Source organism: Mustela nivalis, assembly GCF_964662115.1.
Source record: "Mustela nivalis genome assembly, chromosome: 8".
NCBI lineage: Eukaryota > Metazoa > Chordata > Mammalia > Carnivora > Mustelidae > Mustela > Mustela nivalis.
The window spans coordinates 7561239-7575646 of record NC_139027.1 but is presented as its reverse complement, the minus strand read 5'-3'; the positions used below and the strand labels follow the sequence as shown (position 1 = coordinate 7575646).

The 14408-nt window shown below is 47.4% G+C and overlaps 1 protein-coding gene across 6 annotated transcripts in view; it reads right to left on the bottom strand.

The window, feature by feature from the left end:
• GREB1 (growth regulating estrogen receptor binding 1) overlaps window positions 1-10138 on the bottom strand; it is a 133912-nt gene extending 123774 nt beyond the window's left edge. For 2 of the 6 annotated variants that reach the window (XM_082744344.1, XM_082744343.1), the window contains exon 1: window positions 7902-7993. The gene's annotated coding sequence lies outside the window, so the exon portion shown is untranslated. Of the gene's footprint in view, window positions 1-7901; window positions 7994-8537; window positions 8610-9086 lie in introns of those variants that run through there. The other 4 variants (XM_082744346.1, XM_082744345.1, XM_082744349.1 and 1 more) reach the window with 4 other exon arrangements.
• Between the last annotated feature and the right edge of the window lie 4270 nt (window positions 10139-14408).

Genomic DNA, 14408 nt, shown 5'->3' with positions numbered 1-14408 from the left:
GCTAGGTAAGCACCTAGCTCACCATCACTGACATAGAAGTAGGACCATTAACTAAAAGCAAGACCGACTAAGGAAGCCAGAAGTCGGCAGCTGCGTCCAGGATGGTCTCCAGATTTATAGATCAAAGATCCCTTCCGTTGACCTCTTGCCAAGGCAGTTCTAAAGCAGCTTCTAGAGCAGCGCTTCTCCACCTTTAGTACTGATAAGACTCATCTGGAGCGCTCCTGAAAACAAATTCCCGGGCCCCCCCAGCAGGGACTCTGAATTCAGAAAATCGGGGAGGGGGGTGACCGGAGAATTTACATTTACGATTTACATCTAACGATTTCCCAAGTGATGCTGATACAGCTGGTCCATGTCCCACAGCTCCAAAGCTTCATGGGTCTGTGGGAAGGGAGGTCAGGGAAAATGGCTTCAGGCTGGGGTACACTCAGACCCAGAGGCCCATCTTCTCAGCCAGAATCTGTCCAGCCCCCACTACCACTTTAGAGCCAGACAAAAATGGGTTCTCCAATACATGCTGCCCCTATAACCAGTCCACTGGCTTTTCTCACCTCTATTCCAACTTTACAATGGGAACACAACTCTCTTTACCAAGTAAGGATTAAAGGAGGTGAAATATGTCAAGTACTTAAGCTCAGGACAAAGTCAGTAACGATCTGTCTCATCCCTCACTTTTTCTCAGTCAGATTCAGGTTCCCCACCTCCCCAAACATACCAGCCCAAATTCTACTTTTTGCGTGTCTGGAGGCATTAGTAGGGAAAACAACAATACTTTCTATCTCTACAGTTTACAGACTGCCTCATGAGGGCAGGGCCCATGGCTTTTATACACTGTGTGTCCTGTCCCTCACCTACCACATACACCTACCGCAAAATCTGGCTTAGAGTGAGCATTCAATATGGGTTTATTAATCAAACAAACAGGTTGAATTTGCTGTCAAACTAGCATTTTGAGAAAAAAATTACACCTTCAGAGATGAGAGCTTACCGTAGTTCTCACTTTCTGCCCAACCAAGAACCTTTCCTCTCTGCTAAAGTCTAAGGAATGCTGTAGACAGTCAAGAATTAACAGGAGGAGGGGTGCCTGGGTGGCTCAGTGGTTTAAAGCCTCTGCCTTCGGCTCAGGTCATAATCTCCGGGCCCTGGGATTGAGCCCCGCATCAGGCTCTCTGCTCAGCGGGGAGCCGGCTCCCCCTCTCTCTGCCTGCCTCTCTGCCTGCTTGTGATCTCTGTCTGTCAAATAAATAAACAAAATCTTAAAAAAAAAAAAATTAACAGGAGGAAGTCTGTGATTTGAAGGCAACGGTGAAATCAAGCCAGCATCGTAGACACAGTGGGACAAAGCACGTCTCTCGGAGCTACGGAAGTCACCATTATTCTTTCACCATTATTAATTCTCCAGGCAAAACCAAGAATATAGCTTAGTAAAAGAGGGCCAGAGAAGTTTCTAGATGAACCCTTCATAATCGCCAGTGAGAAAACGCAGGTCCTCAGAAAGAAACAGGGGAGATGACAGAGGGGAAGGGGCAGAACATCCGTCCCGAGAGACACGTGTTACTCTGACCAGCCCCGGGGCCAGAAGGGGGAATCCGAAGGCAGACAAGTAAGTCCGTGCAGAAATTAACTTGAAACAGAGATGAAAATTTCATAGCATGGACACAGACTTTTTCTTAGGCTGAGATCTGGAGTGTCTGTGTATAGCTTTACAGTCAGATAGATGTGCGTTCAAATCCTGGTACAGCATCCACCTGTCATAGGAGCTTGAACAAGTCACTGAACGTCTCTGGACTTGGGTTTTCGGGCACATAAAATGGGAACAGTAATGCCCACTCTTCACAGGGTAGTTGTAGGGGGCTGAACGACATACCCCTACATCTGGAACCTGGCCCAGAGTAGCCATGTAATTCTCAGTTCCCATCAACTTGGCCCCACTGGTAACCTTCCCACTGATAAGGGAAGAGGATTCATTCCCTCTGTTGGCCTTGAGTTCTGTGATTTAAGAATTACTTCCATGGATCCAACTAGATGCGTGCAATGTTACGCTGCTGTCACAAAGGAAGCAATTTATAACGCTTACAATGAAAACTCTGAAACTTCTACAATTCGATAAGACAACTGAGCCCTCAGCCAACTCTGCGGGAACCATTCCATTATTCACTCGGTTTCACTAGTCAGTGGTATTGAATCCCACTGCACGGTGACAGGTAGCAGCTACCCACGGGGTGAGCACAGCATGACTTGTAGAGATGCTAAATGCCTAGGTTGTACATATGAAATTAATATCTTTAATAAAAGACAATTGTTACTGCTTTCAAGTAATCAAATGGTGTTGGGTTCTTAAATCTTACTAAAGATTTAAGAACCCAACACCGTTTGATGAGGCACGAGAACCAGCTGTCCCCTCTATGTGCTCCAAGCCTTACCCACCAGGCGAGGAGTGCCCTTCTTCCTCCGCGTCACTGGGAGCCCCTGTGTGCTCTTACGAACCGCTCCTCGAACTACAGGATCCAACACTGGGTATGCTCGCCTCAGGGGTAATCTTTGCAGTGTGTTGCCGACTAAACCTCGTGCCCCACGCCTCACCAAATTTATATGTCGAAGCCGTAACCCCTAACTCCCAGCCTTGCTGTATTTGGACACAGAACCAAAAGGAGGTAATTAAGACTAAGAGGAGTGGGGGAGCACAGAACAGTGGAATGAAAGGTAGTTATGAATCAATGAAACCCTCTCACATGTGTCCGCTCCTTATTTCATTCCCTTGTACTGTCCTTACACTTCTCCCCAGAGTCTAATTTATAGAACTAAGCGAACGAGAGATACTTTCACTCGACAAATAAGAAACTAACTGGACTTTTGGCTCAAATTCTCCTACATTTGGGGTTGAGACCTCAAAGTGGAACCTGTAATTGTTCCCTGATTCTATCAGCATTTGGCTTGGCTCTCTATCCAGAGTTCTGTAAGGTCCTGTAGAACAAAGACTCGTGCCTCCATCAAATATTTACTGAGCACCTACTACGGGCCAGCCATTGTGCCAGGCGCTAAGGCACGACAGTGAGCAAAGGCAATTTGAACTGAACACCATTTGATTACTTGAAAGCAGTAACAATTGTCTTTCAAAAGGTAAGTGCACAGCACTTACCAAGGTGCCATGGGGAGATAAGATGCTAAACCAATATTTGTGTAATTACAAACGTGGTGAGTCACATTAAGTGGTTTGCAACCTTTTTTTTTTTTTTTTTTTTTTTTTAAGTAGACTCCAGGCCCAATGTGGGGCTTGAACTCACAACTCTGAGATCCAAAGTCACGTGCCCTACTGAATGAGCCAGCCAGGCACCCCTCAACTGTTTGCTTTGTTTTGTTTTGTTTTTAATGAAAATGACATAGATAACCCAGTTCAAAAATATTTGATCTCATAATTTCTCTCCCAAATCTTTTTCATCAAGAACATGTAACTACCAACCAGATTTCTTGAACAACAAAAGATCCCACAGTCCCTCCCCAGTTAACAGAGGTCTGCACAGTGGGAAGAAGCCTCTCCCTTGCACTGACTTCCAGGGCCAGATGATGGGTAAAGGCACAATTTCCAGCAGGTTTTTGTTTCTGTCTTTTGAAAAGGGTTCATAGACCCTGGGCCTACCTTCGCAGATTAGTGTTTCTAATGGCTGGTCATCAAAATCACCCAGAGGGCTTATTAAACCACAAACCACGGCCACCGCCCCCCAGGGTTCTGAGTTGGTCTAGGCAGGGGGTCTGAGAATCTGCATTTCGTACAAGTTCCGTAGGGACACTGAAACTGCTGGGCCCGGGACCACAGTTTGAGAGTGACCGCACTAGACTGAAAGGCAGGCTTTAGCACGAACAAAGTTAAAGCTGGAAGGAAACTTACCTAGGTCAGGCTCCTCAGGTGACAGGGATAGGACATGAGCCCAGAGAGGAGAACCAAATCTCTCAAGGTCAAAACCGAACAAGTTAGGCCATTTCCCCTTCAGATCACTGGCCTTTCTGTGACACAGCCTCCTGGAGAAGCCTCTGCCGAGCCTCCAAAGACATGCCCTTCTCAGTGGATAGGGAGGTAAACTCATTGTCAAAAACACAGAGGTAGGATATGCTATCACATCTTAGAACTCAGAGAGGTCCAGCAGGGTTGCAGTGGGCGGGTGGGGGAGGCGATTCAAAATTGACAAAACATTAACAATTGTCGAGGCTGGGTGATGATTACAAAGAAGTGTTTTACTGTCTTCCACTTTTGTCCATGTTCAACATTTTCCATAACAAACTAGGTAACAGGAATCAGCTGGATCAAGACTGATCATTGCACATATCTGAGAAGGCTTAGGGTTCTCATGCAGCCCCCGAAATATACTTGCCTCCCCCCAAAATATTTTGAACATCTGTGACATGCCAAGCCTTGCCTGAGCGCTAGAGGGATTCAGAGAAAATTAAGACATACACTTCTGTCCTCAAGAAGCCCATAATTTGGGCGCCTGGGTGGCTCAGTGGGTTAGGCCGCTGCCTTCAGCTCAGGTCGTGATCTCAGGGTCCTGGGATCGAGGCCCTCATCGGGCTCTCTGCTCAGCAGGGAGCCTGCCTCTCCCCCTCTCTCTCTGCCTGCTTCTCTGCCTACTTGTGCTCTGTGTCAAATAAATAAATAAAACCTTAAAAAAATATATGCTACAGAAACAGTATTATTACTGTTTTTTATACAACAGACTATAAAATTAGTTAAAAGGACAATAGGAAAGAAATAAGTCACATTCATAACATTTAACTGAAAAATGAAGCAAAGTGACATTAATAATGTATGTATTATAGAACATGTAATTTTGAGCAATGTTTAGAAGCATATAAAATTTAGTGGTTTGGGTGTTTTGTTTTGTTTTGTTTTAAAGATTTTATTTATTTTATTTGACAGACAGAGATCACAAGTAGGCAGAGAGAGAGGAGGAAGCAGGCTCCCTGCTGAGCAGAGAGTCCAATGCGGGACTCAATTCCAGGACCCTGAGATCATGACCTGAGCCAAAGGCAGCGACTTAACCCACTGAGCCACCCAGGCGCCCCTGGGTTTTTGTTTTTTTTTTTTAAGATTTTATTTATTTATTTGACAGGCAGAGATCACAAGTAGGCAGAGAGGCAGGTGGGGGGGTGGGGTGGGAAGCTGGCACACTGCTGATCAAAGAGCCCAATGTGGGGCTGGATCCTTGAGATCATGACCTGAGCTGAAGGCAGAGGCTTAACCCACTGAGCCACCCAGGTGACCCTAAAATTTAGTTTTAATACCAGAAAAAATACACTAAAGTGTTAATACTAACTGTATCTGCATCATAGATTTCTGGTGTTCTTTTGTTTCAACTCTTCTGTATGTTCTTAAATTATATGTTATAAATATGCATTATGTCCATCATAGCCTTCCATCTCCTGCTTTTTTAAAGTGTAATTAACTTTAATGTCCTACAATTTATCTGTATATCCAGAAACTGAAACAAAAAGCCAAGAGGGCCCATTAAGCAGGGTATGAGCTGAGAAGAGTAACTGCCTGGAATCTTTTTGAAGAGATTAGAGATAAGGGCCCTCCAGAAAGACCAAATGAGGCTGCCCGCAGCCAGCTCTCATGGTCAGTTGCCCCCATGAAAGCCCAAGAGGCTTCCTTTACCAGTCTGGAACAGAACCCCTGAAGCATGGGGGCCAGGGATAGGTGCAATTATTAGAAGCAGGCTCCCTTTACTCTCTTGGTGCATGCAGGGTCCTATACCACAGCTTTTGTTTTCATGTCCTGGTCCCTCTCAATTCTGACGACTGCCTAGCATGCCTCAAGGGCACTGGGGGGCTCAGGCACAGGGGGCTGGGGACTTCCCTCTCTCTTTAAACGATAGTCTGTCTTCTTCTCATTCTGATTTTTCAAACTTTTACTAGCTCTCCTTTGGAAAGTGCCTCTGAATGCTACGAAACTAATAGAACAATTCAAATGTGGAATCTACAAAATGAACACCATTTTCTTCAAAAGGGGATTTCTAATGTCAAACATGATGGTGGTACCAGAATGAACACTTACAACACCATGGGAGATCAGTAAGTTACTTACTAAATGAAAGAAAGAACAGTCACTTTCACATTTTGCACAGAACGCTTTAGACAGGCTCTAGGAGATCACAAACTTTCCTGGTAAAAAATCCCAAGACAAAAATACACATATTTAAAGTGTTTAAAAACATTTAAACCACAAACAAACCATTTAAACCATCTGCAATAACAAGAAAGGCAGGATAGAATTTCAGCTGCAACCGAGCTTACTTCTTACTCCATAAAGAATACTTGTTCTAGAAAACAGCAGCGCCCCTCGTCCGCTGCTCTGGGGAATGGAAACTGTCACGGATCACATTGCAAATTTTAAACCAGCCAGATTCCAGCATGCAAAGACATGTAGAAACATTTCCTCACCTGTGTTTCATTTCCTCCCTTCACATTTTTTATTTGGTTTTTGTTTCCCAGAAACAAACTTTTCTAAGAACTGGTTCTAAGGAATTCTTCAAATCTACCCAGGGATTTAAGACATTCTTGACAAAAAGTTAGAGGTAGGGTGCTAATGTCTTTAAACTAATGGCCTTCAAAACTCCAGTTACATTTTCCTTCAAAGGGCGGCAGACCAAGATGACATTAACACATTTCTTTAAGACAAAGCTCAGACCCTACCCAGACCTCCACCTCTCCCCAGGTCTTACCTCCAGTGTTTTCATGTCCTGGTCCCTCTCAATTCTGACGACTGCCTAGCATGCCTCAAGGGCACTGGGGGGCTCAGGCACAGGGGGCTGGGGACTTCCCTCTCTCTTTAAACGATAGTCTGTCTTCTTCTCATTCTGATTTTTCAAACTTTTACTAGCTCTCCTTTGGAAAGTGCCTCTGAATGCTAGGAAACTGATAGAACAATTCAAATGTGGAATCTACAAAATGAACACCATTTTCTTCAAAAGGGGATTTCTAATGTCAAACATGATGGTGGTACCAGAATGAACACTTACAACACCATGGGAGATTAAAATTAAAATTAAAATGCTTTTACTGGGAATCAAAGTTTTTGTTCAAGTGAAATGTACACGTTGATCGCTTTAAAGCCTCCTAAAAACTGCCTTGGCGCCTGGAAGCAACACTCAGCTCCGTAAGAATTTAGTCAAGAAAAGCTTTAGTCTGCAAATTCAGGAGTCCCTCTTTTCTACTGGTCTTCATGACCAGGGATCAAAAGCGGGTTGACAGCAAAATGGCCCAGCATCCTTCCCAGTGAATGGCGGGTCGCCCTGGCTTCCACCCCAGCCTGGCGCCCCGGCGGCCACACACACACACACACACACACACACACACACACACACTTACTTCTCGGACAGAAACCAGCCTTTGTTCCCAAGACGCAAAACTAGGCTCCAGTTTCTAAGCCCCGACCTCCCTTAGAGCCGGTCCCAGGCCGTTCTGGGAGGAAGCCCCATTTTCTCCGGTGTCCCTTGCTGGGGGGATGTGGCTGCCACCTCGGACTCCAGCTCTTCAAACACACAGACGAAGACACACACCCCCAAAATAATCACGACCGCGGGCACCGTCGTCTGTTAGAGCTCGCCCCTCCAGAGGGCTCCCCGCGTGCCAGGCGCCCAGGGCGCGCTCTCCAACTTTCCCGACCTCCCGCACACAGGCGCGCGCACGCACACGAGGCCGCGGCACCCAGGTCCCACGTGCCCTCGAGGCCGGACCCGGACCCTACCCCGCCTCCTTCGCTGGCGCCGGCCGGGGGAGCACCCACGCCCACTCGCGCCCTGCGCCCCGGACCCCGCGCCCTGCGCCCCGGACCCCGCGCCCTGCGCCCCGGGCCCCGCGCCCGGCTCCGGAGCCCTGCGGCCCGGCGGCGGGGCCGCTCTCACCTCGGCCTTTGTCCTGCCGCCGACGCAGCCCCGCTCCCGAGCGCCCGCCGCCGTCGGAGGGCCAGCCCAGCCTCCCGGCCGCCGTCCCACCCACAGCTCCCGGGCTCCGGCCGGGCCGGGGGCGCTCGGCAAAGCCCGGATCGGCGGAGCGCGGCCGGCGCCGGGGACGCGACCCCTGACCCCGGCCGCACCCCCTGCAGTCCACTTCTCCGGGTCTTCGGGCCGACCGCGCGGAAGGGACGCGCGGTGGGCTCGGCCGCCCCGGGACCCGACTGGGGAAGGGTCGCGGCGAGGGCGGTGTCCGGCGAGGGGAGGGGGCGAGGCGGCCGGAGCGAAGTCCCGCGCCTCCCCGCCGGGGTTCTCGCCCCGGTGGCACCCGGTCCTCTCGTCTCCCCGACCTGGTGCGCGGGTCCGGGCCCCCAGGCCGGGCCGGAGCTGAGCCCTGCGGAGGATCCAAGTGGGCCGGGCGCCCAGCGGGACCGCGCCCCCCGCGCGTCTCCAGGGAATTCCCAGCCGAAGCTCCCAGCCACGGTGCGCCGCCTGCGCCCAGGAAATGTCGCCTTCTTCTCGGTTCTCCCCGAGGGATTCCACCCGCACCCCCCGGCAGCGGCCCGCGAGCCCCCTACCCTGACGTACCCCTCCTCCCCTGCACTCCGTGGGACCAAGTCCTGGAGCCTCTCCAGCCACAGCGGAGTCCGCGGGGCGGGGGGTCTGGAAAGAAGTGGGAAGAACCTTCGGAGAACAGAGGTCATTTTGTCACTTGGGACCCAGGCGCCGGGAGGAGACAAGGGGCAGCGAGAGAGGAGCCCAGACCTCCCAGTCACTCCACGCCCAGGACCCCGGGACACACACACACACACACACACACACCCCGCGCCCGGCCTCCAGGCTGAGCCCTGCAGAGGGTCGCTGTCGCCCGGGCGCCCAGCGGGACCCGCCCCTCCCCCCCCCCCCGCCTCCCTCACCCGCAGCGCCGCGGACCCGCTCAAACAGCGGGGACTGGAAGACCCCGGTCCCCGACAGACCTAGTGGGCAAGCGGCGACGAGGGGGCCGGCCTGGGGCCAGCAGAGAAGAGGAAGATTCTGGAACTCCAGGCTCCTGCGGGTGGGACCGGCCACCTTTGCCCTGGCCCCCGTGTCCGGTGGGAAGAAAGAGTGAATGAAGGAAGGACTAAAAGAACGAACCTCAAAGAAGACTTTGCAGACCTCGCCGGCGCGTGGTGCAGCAGTAGCAGAGCAGTGAGCACGGGGCAGGAGAAGAAGAACTGGAGATGTCCTCCTGAAGCCAAAGCCGTCGCCCCCGTGATTTCAGGAACCTGCGAGTTGCAGAACCTGCTCTGTGCCCTCGCTGCCCCTCACCTGCACGCCCTGCTGGTGAGGTCTTGGGCCTAAGAGTCACTGTCCTCTGGGACTGGTGAGTGACAGTTCAGGGACCTGGTGAGGGAACAGCTCCGGTAAATGCCGGCTCCCTGCGTCCAAAGTAGGAGAACTGCCTGGAAGAATCCTGGCAGATCTGTGCTAGGAAGACAGCACCATCATTTTCCTTCTTATTAGGAAAGATTTCAAATGCTCACTAGAGAGATAACATCACGAACCCTCCCTGTGTGCCCAGGAGCCAGCCAGTCCTAGTATCTTGCCATACTTGCTTCAAATGTTCATGTTAAAAAGAACTATCACAGTACAGTCAAAGCCCCTGGACAGCCCTCCCTGATCCCAATTCTTCCCTCCACAACCCCCCATACTCGTCTAAAACATCCCAACCATGTTTTTGTACTATTACTGCTATGAATGCATTCATGAACTCTGTATAGTGTTTTTACTAGTTCTACAACTTTCTGTGTGTTAGATTCTGTTTTGTTCTGTAACCAGGTGGGTTGGCTTTATATTGTTTGTAAGAGCCCTTTAGTCCTACACAAAGCCCTACTTTATTCATTTTTTAAATTAGTTTCAGAGGTAGAGGTCAGTGATTCATCACTCTTATAATACGCAGTGCTCATTACATCAGGGGCTGTCCTTCATGTCTATCATCCAGTGACCCCATTCCCCCCCACTACTTTATGTATTTTAACTGCTCAGTAGCATTCTAGGGGCACATGGGTGACTCATAAAGTGTCTGCCTTTGGCTCTGACTATGATCTCAGATGGAGCCTGTGTCTGGCTCCTTGCTCAACAGGGAGTCCGCTTCTCCCTCTCTTAGCTCATGCGCTCTCTCTGTCTCTCTCAAATAAGTAAAATCTTTAAAAGGTATTCTGTGGTATGACTCGCACAATTTATATACACATTCTTCTGTATAGATATTGGAGCTGATCCAGTTTTTCATGATTATGAACAAGACGGTAGTGGACATTCTAGAAATCACATTCATATTTCTAGAGTATAGCCCATTTTCAACTCTCCAATAAAAACATGTACCGAATAGCTCTGTTGAATTAACATTAACCAACATTAACCAATTAACATTAACCGATAGGTCTGTTGAATTAACAAAACCAATTAGGTTTGCTGTAAGGTTTAGGGTAGTCATTTTTTTCCCCTTACATTTTGACAGCTTACATTTTATCAAGCAAATGAAATCCTGCAGAGTAGAGGAGGTATGCAAACTTTTTTCATAAAGGGCCAGAAGTAAATATTTTAGGCTTTACCAGCTGAGAGGCAAAATTTAGGCAATTCTTCTACATAAGTACTATAAATTATAACCTTTTAAAAATATTTTTTAAAAATTTACCTCAAGGACCATAAAAAAATTTTTAGGACCCAAACAAAAACAGTGAGTAGAGTTGGCCCATGGGCCACAGTTTGCCTACCTCTTGTTAAAATATAGTCATTCCAAAAATTAATTCCTTCCTTCAAAACCAACACTAAAAAGGGAGTCACTTTCAATAAAGACAAAAATATAATTTGGCTCACGAGAAGAATCAAAGTGAATGTGATAATACTGCTAGGGAAAAATTCTTAGAAAGTGGTCCCCCACCTTAGCTAATTAATACAATGACTTTGGAGAAACCATTTAATCCTATCCTTAAAACCTACAATAAATTTCAGAAAGGCACGGGCTCCTCCCAACAAAGAATTAATTAGACCAGAAATGAGATCCCGTGAAAAAACTGTGTGTTGTTCTCCTGCTTAATGAATCAAATGATTCTGTTCCTGGTTTATTGATTTAAACAGTAGCACGCAAATACAAATAATGAGATCTATTTTCCCCGAACTAAACCTGGCCCAGTTATTTTACATGTCTTTACTGAACTTGAACCAAAGACTGAAAAAAATAATTTCAAGATATTTTCTTAAATGGGGAGAATCAGCCTCGTTTAAAATGTCAGCAAGAATGGGACCAAAATAAAAATCTGTGGTGGCCAACGTGAGCCTTACAAAGGAGCTGTCAATCCTGAAGCACACTGTGTGAGCAGGGTTCTGGAGGAGACCACGGGGTCAGGAAGGCAATTAGACATGGCTTCTGGGCACATTTGTTTCTCTGACCAGCCTTCTCCTAAAGAATTACATGCATACACTTCTCGCACACTTACACACACACACGTGCATTCTTCTATCCTTCTCACACACTTCCCTGTTACATGTGTATACACATGCTAACACATGTGTTCCCTACCCATATCTGCTTTCCTGAATGCATACAGCACACGTGGTTTGCACATACCTACATACACGTGTTTCTTCCCACAGACACCAAATATTTATCTCCCTTTCACACACACGCACACGCCTTGTCACACAAACATTTCTCCTCTCGCAGAGTGTTTCCTGCACAGCCAGCTCATCTCAGACCTCGTTCTAACAGACACACAGTTTCACACAGCTTTGCCCAGATACACGATCATTCTCTCACATATTTTCATATACGTGGATCTTTGCTTATCCCACCACGCGTGCAGATACACACACAGTCCCCTTCCTTTCCTGCTTTGGTACAAAGCGCTTCCATTTGTAATCACATTCATCACGGCTGCCTAAGGAAAATGCCGCGGAGTGGAACTCGATGAACCTTCGAGAAGCCCCCATCTGTGTATGTCAAGCAGTTTAGAATCATTTGATTTCAGCATGCCACTTACAATGGCTTAAGGGTACTTAAAGTCTATTCTCTTCCAGTAATAGTTCTATAACGGGGTTTGTGTTGACTATCACTTTCTGCACAGAAAATGTTTCTCTGGCATAGTAAATGCTTAAATTCAGCTTGCTTCAATTCTCCCAAAATGTGAATGGGCAAGTGCATTGGTTTGTTCAGGTTGCGGTAATAAATAGTACTACAGATGGGCTGGCTTAAACCACAGAAACCCATCACCTGACAGTGCTAGAGGCTGGAAGTCCACAGTCAAGGTGTCAGGAGAGCTGGTCCCTTCTGAAGGCTGTGAGGGACTCTTTTCCGGTGCACTGACTTTGATCTGTAGATGGCTGTCTTCGCCCTCTATGCATCTGTGCCCAAATCTCCTTTCTCCTAAGGATACCAGTCCTTGAACTAGGACGCACTTTAATGAACTTATTTTAGTTTAACTACCTTTGTAGAGACCTTATCTCCAAATAAGGTCACATTCTGAGGTACTGGGGGTTAGGACTTCAGCTTTTGAATTTTTTTTTTAACTCTGTTGTTTATTTATTTGAGAGAGAGAGACGGAGAAAGCACAAGCAGGGGGAAGGGGAGAGAGAGAGGGAAAAAACAGACTCCCCGCTGAGCAGGGGGCCCCATGCAGGCTTGATCCCAGGACCCTGAGATCATGACCCGAGCCGAAGTCAGACGCCTAATCCACTGAGCCACCCAGGTGCCCCTCAATTTGGGAATCGGGAGGGGGACACGGATAAGGAACACAATTCAGCCTGTAACAGCATGATTTGACTCTTTTCTACTGGTGGTTCAGACCAATGATACCAAATTCTTCCTTGATCAGTAGGACATCTGAAACCTGGATGTGGCAGTTGCTCACTTGAAACCTTACACTCGGATCCAAGGATCCAACTGCACGGCCTCTACTCCTCTCCACCTTCATTATAACGGGGATATTGACCTCCCCAAATTCAGAAGTCCTTGTGTTCTATGGACTCCGCAAGGTGAAACTGCTCCTCCTGGTGGTGAAGTCGATACACTTCAGCAACTGAAAAATGGCTTGAAACGCCACTGCTTCTTGGTTGGTGACGGTCAAGTAAGTGATAGATAAACAAAGAAGAGAGTCCCAGGAGCAAAACAAAGTTGGGGCAACCGATATATTTCATGAGTGTAGTGCATTTAAGTAGAAAACATCTAACAGTAAGACATGAATAAACACAGTAAATTGTGCTTGTATAGAAATGCATCTGCCAGGTGTGCAGCCAGATTTAAAAACTACCTTCAGGGACGCCTGGGTGGCTCAGTGGGTTAAGCCTCTGTCTTCAGCTCAGGTCATGATCTCAGGGTCCTGGGATCGAGTCCAGGCTCTCTGCTCAGCAGGGAGGCTGCTTCTCTCTCTCTGTCTGTCTGCCTCTCTGCCTACTTGTGATCTCTGTCTGTCAAATAAATAAATAAAATCTTTAACAAAGAAAAAAGGCCACCTTCAAAATCTCTAATGGCATTTACAGAACGGTACTACATAGAAAGGAAGGCAATGCCATGAATGTAAACATCATCACTGTAGATCGCGGTACCCATCACACTTAACTTCTTCATTCTCTTTTTCTCCAAAGAATACCTCTTGGGAGTTGATTCCTGTAGGAATGTAATGGGATAAAGTACAGTATGTACATTACAAACATGTATAACAAACCTCGATTGTTGTAATGTATCCCCAAATTCATATGTATATCTCACTGACAGGTCAGAGGATTGGCAAACCTTTGCTAGCATCAGCAAAGAAAAATCTGACAGCTGGTAGCTTCTTGATGGATAGCTTCTTTCTATTCAGAAGAACAAGGATGCCTTTGTTGAGAAATGTATTAATCCAGAATGAACAAAGCTATTTCCTAAAGGCCAAGTGAAAATGCACTGGCTTTATCATATTTTTCACACCCTTAGCTCTTGCTAAGGGACCAGTCTGTAGGATGTTTTCCTGTGTTGAAAAAAATCAATAATACGATTATTATTTTGCAAACAAGAGGCAAGGGAAATAGCATAGATGAATCTGTGTGCCTAAAACTTGCTTGCAAGAATACATAAAAAAAAACCCCGGTATAATGACGGCCTCCAGAGATAGGACTTTGCTGCGAAAGGACAGGGTGGGAGGGAGATTTTTCACTGTTTACTCTTTTGTACCTTTGAGGTTTGAGCCATATCAAGGTAACTCTTCAAAAAACTGATTTTTTTAAAGATTTATTTATTTTTGAGAGGGAGAGAGCACGAGCAGGAGGGGCAACGGGAGAGAAAATCTCAGGCAGACTCCTCTGAGTGCAGAGCCTGACCTGGGCCTCAATTCTCATGACCCTGAGATCACAACATGAGCTGAAACCAAGAGTTGGACTGTGGGACCCAATGCCCCCCAAAATTAATTTTTTAAAAATTTAATTTCCTTTGGGGTGCCTGGGTGG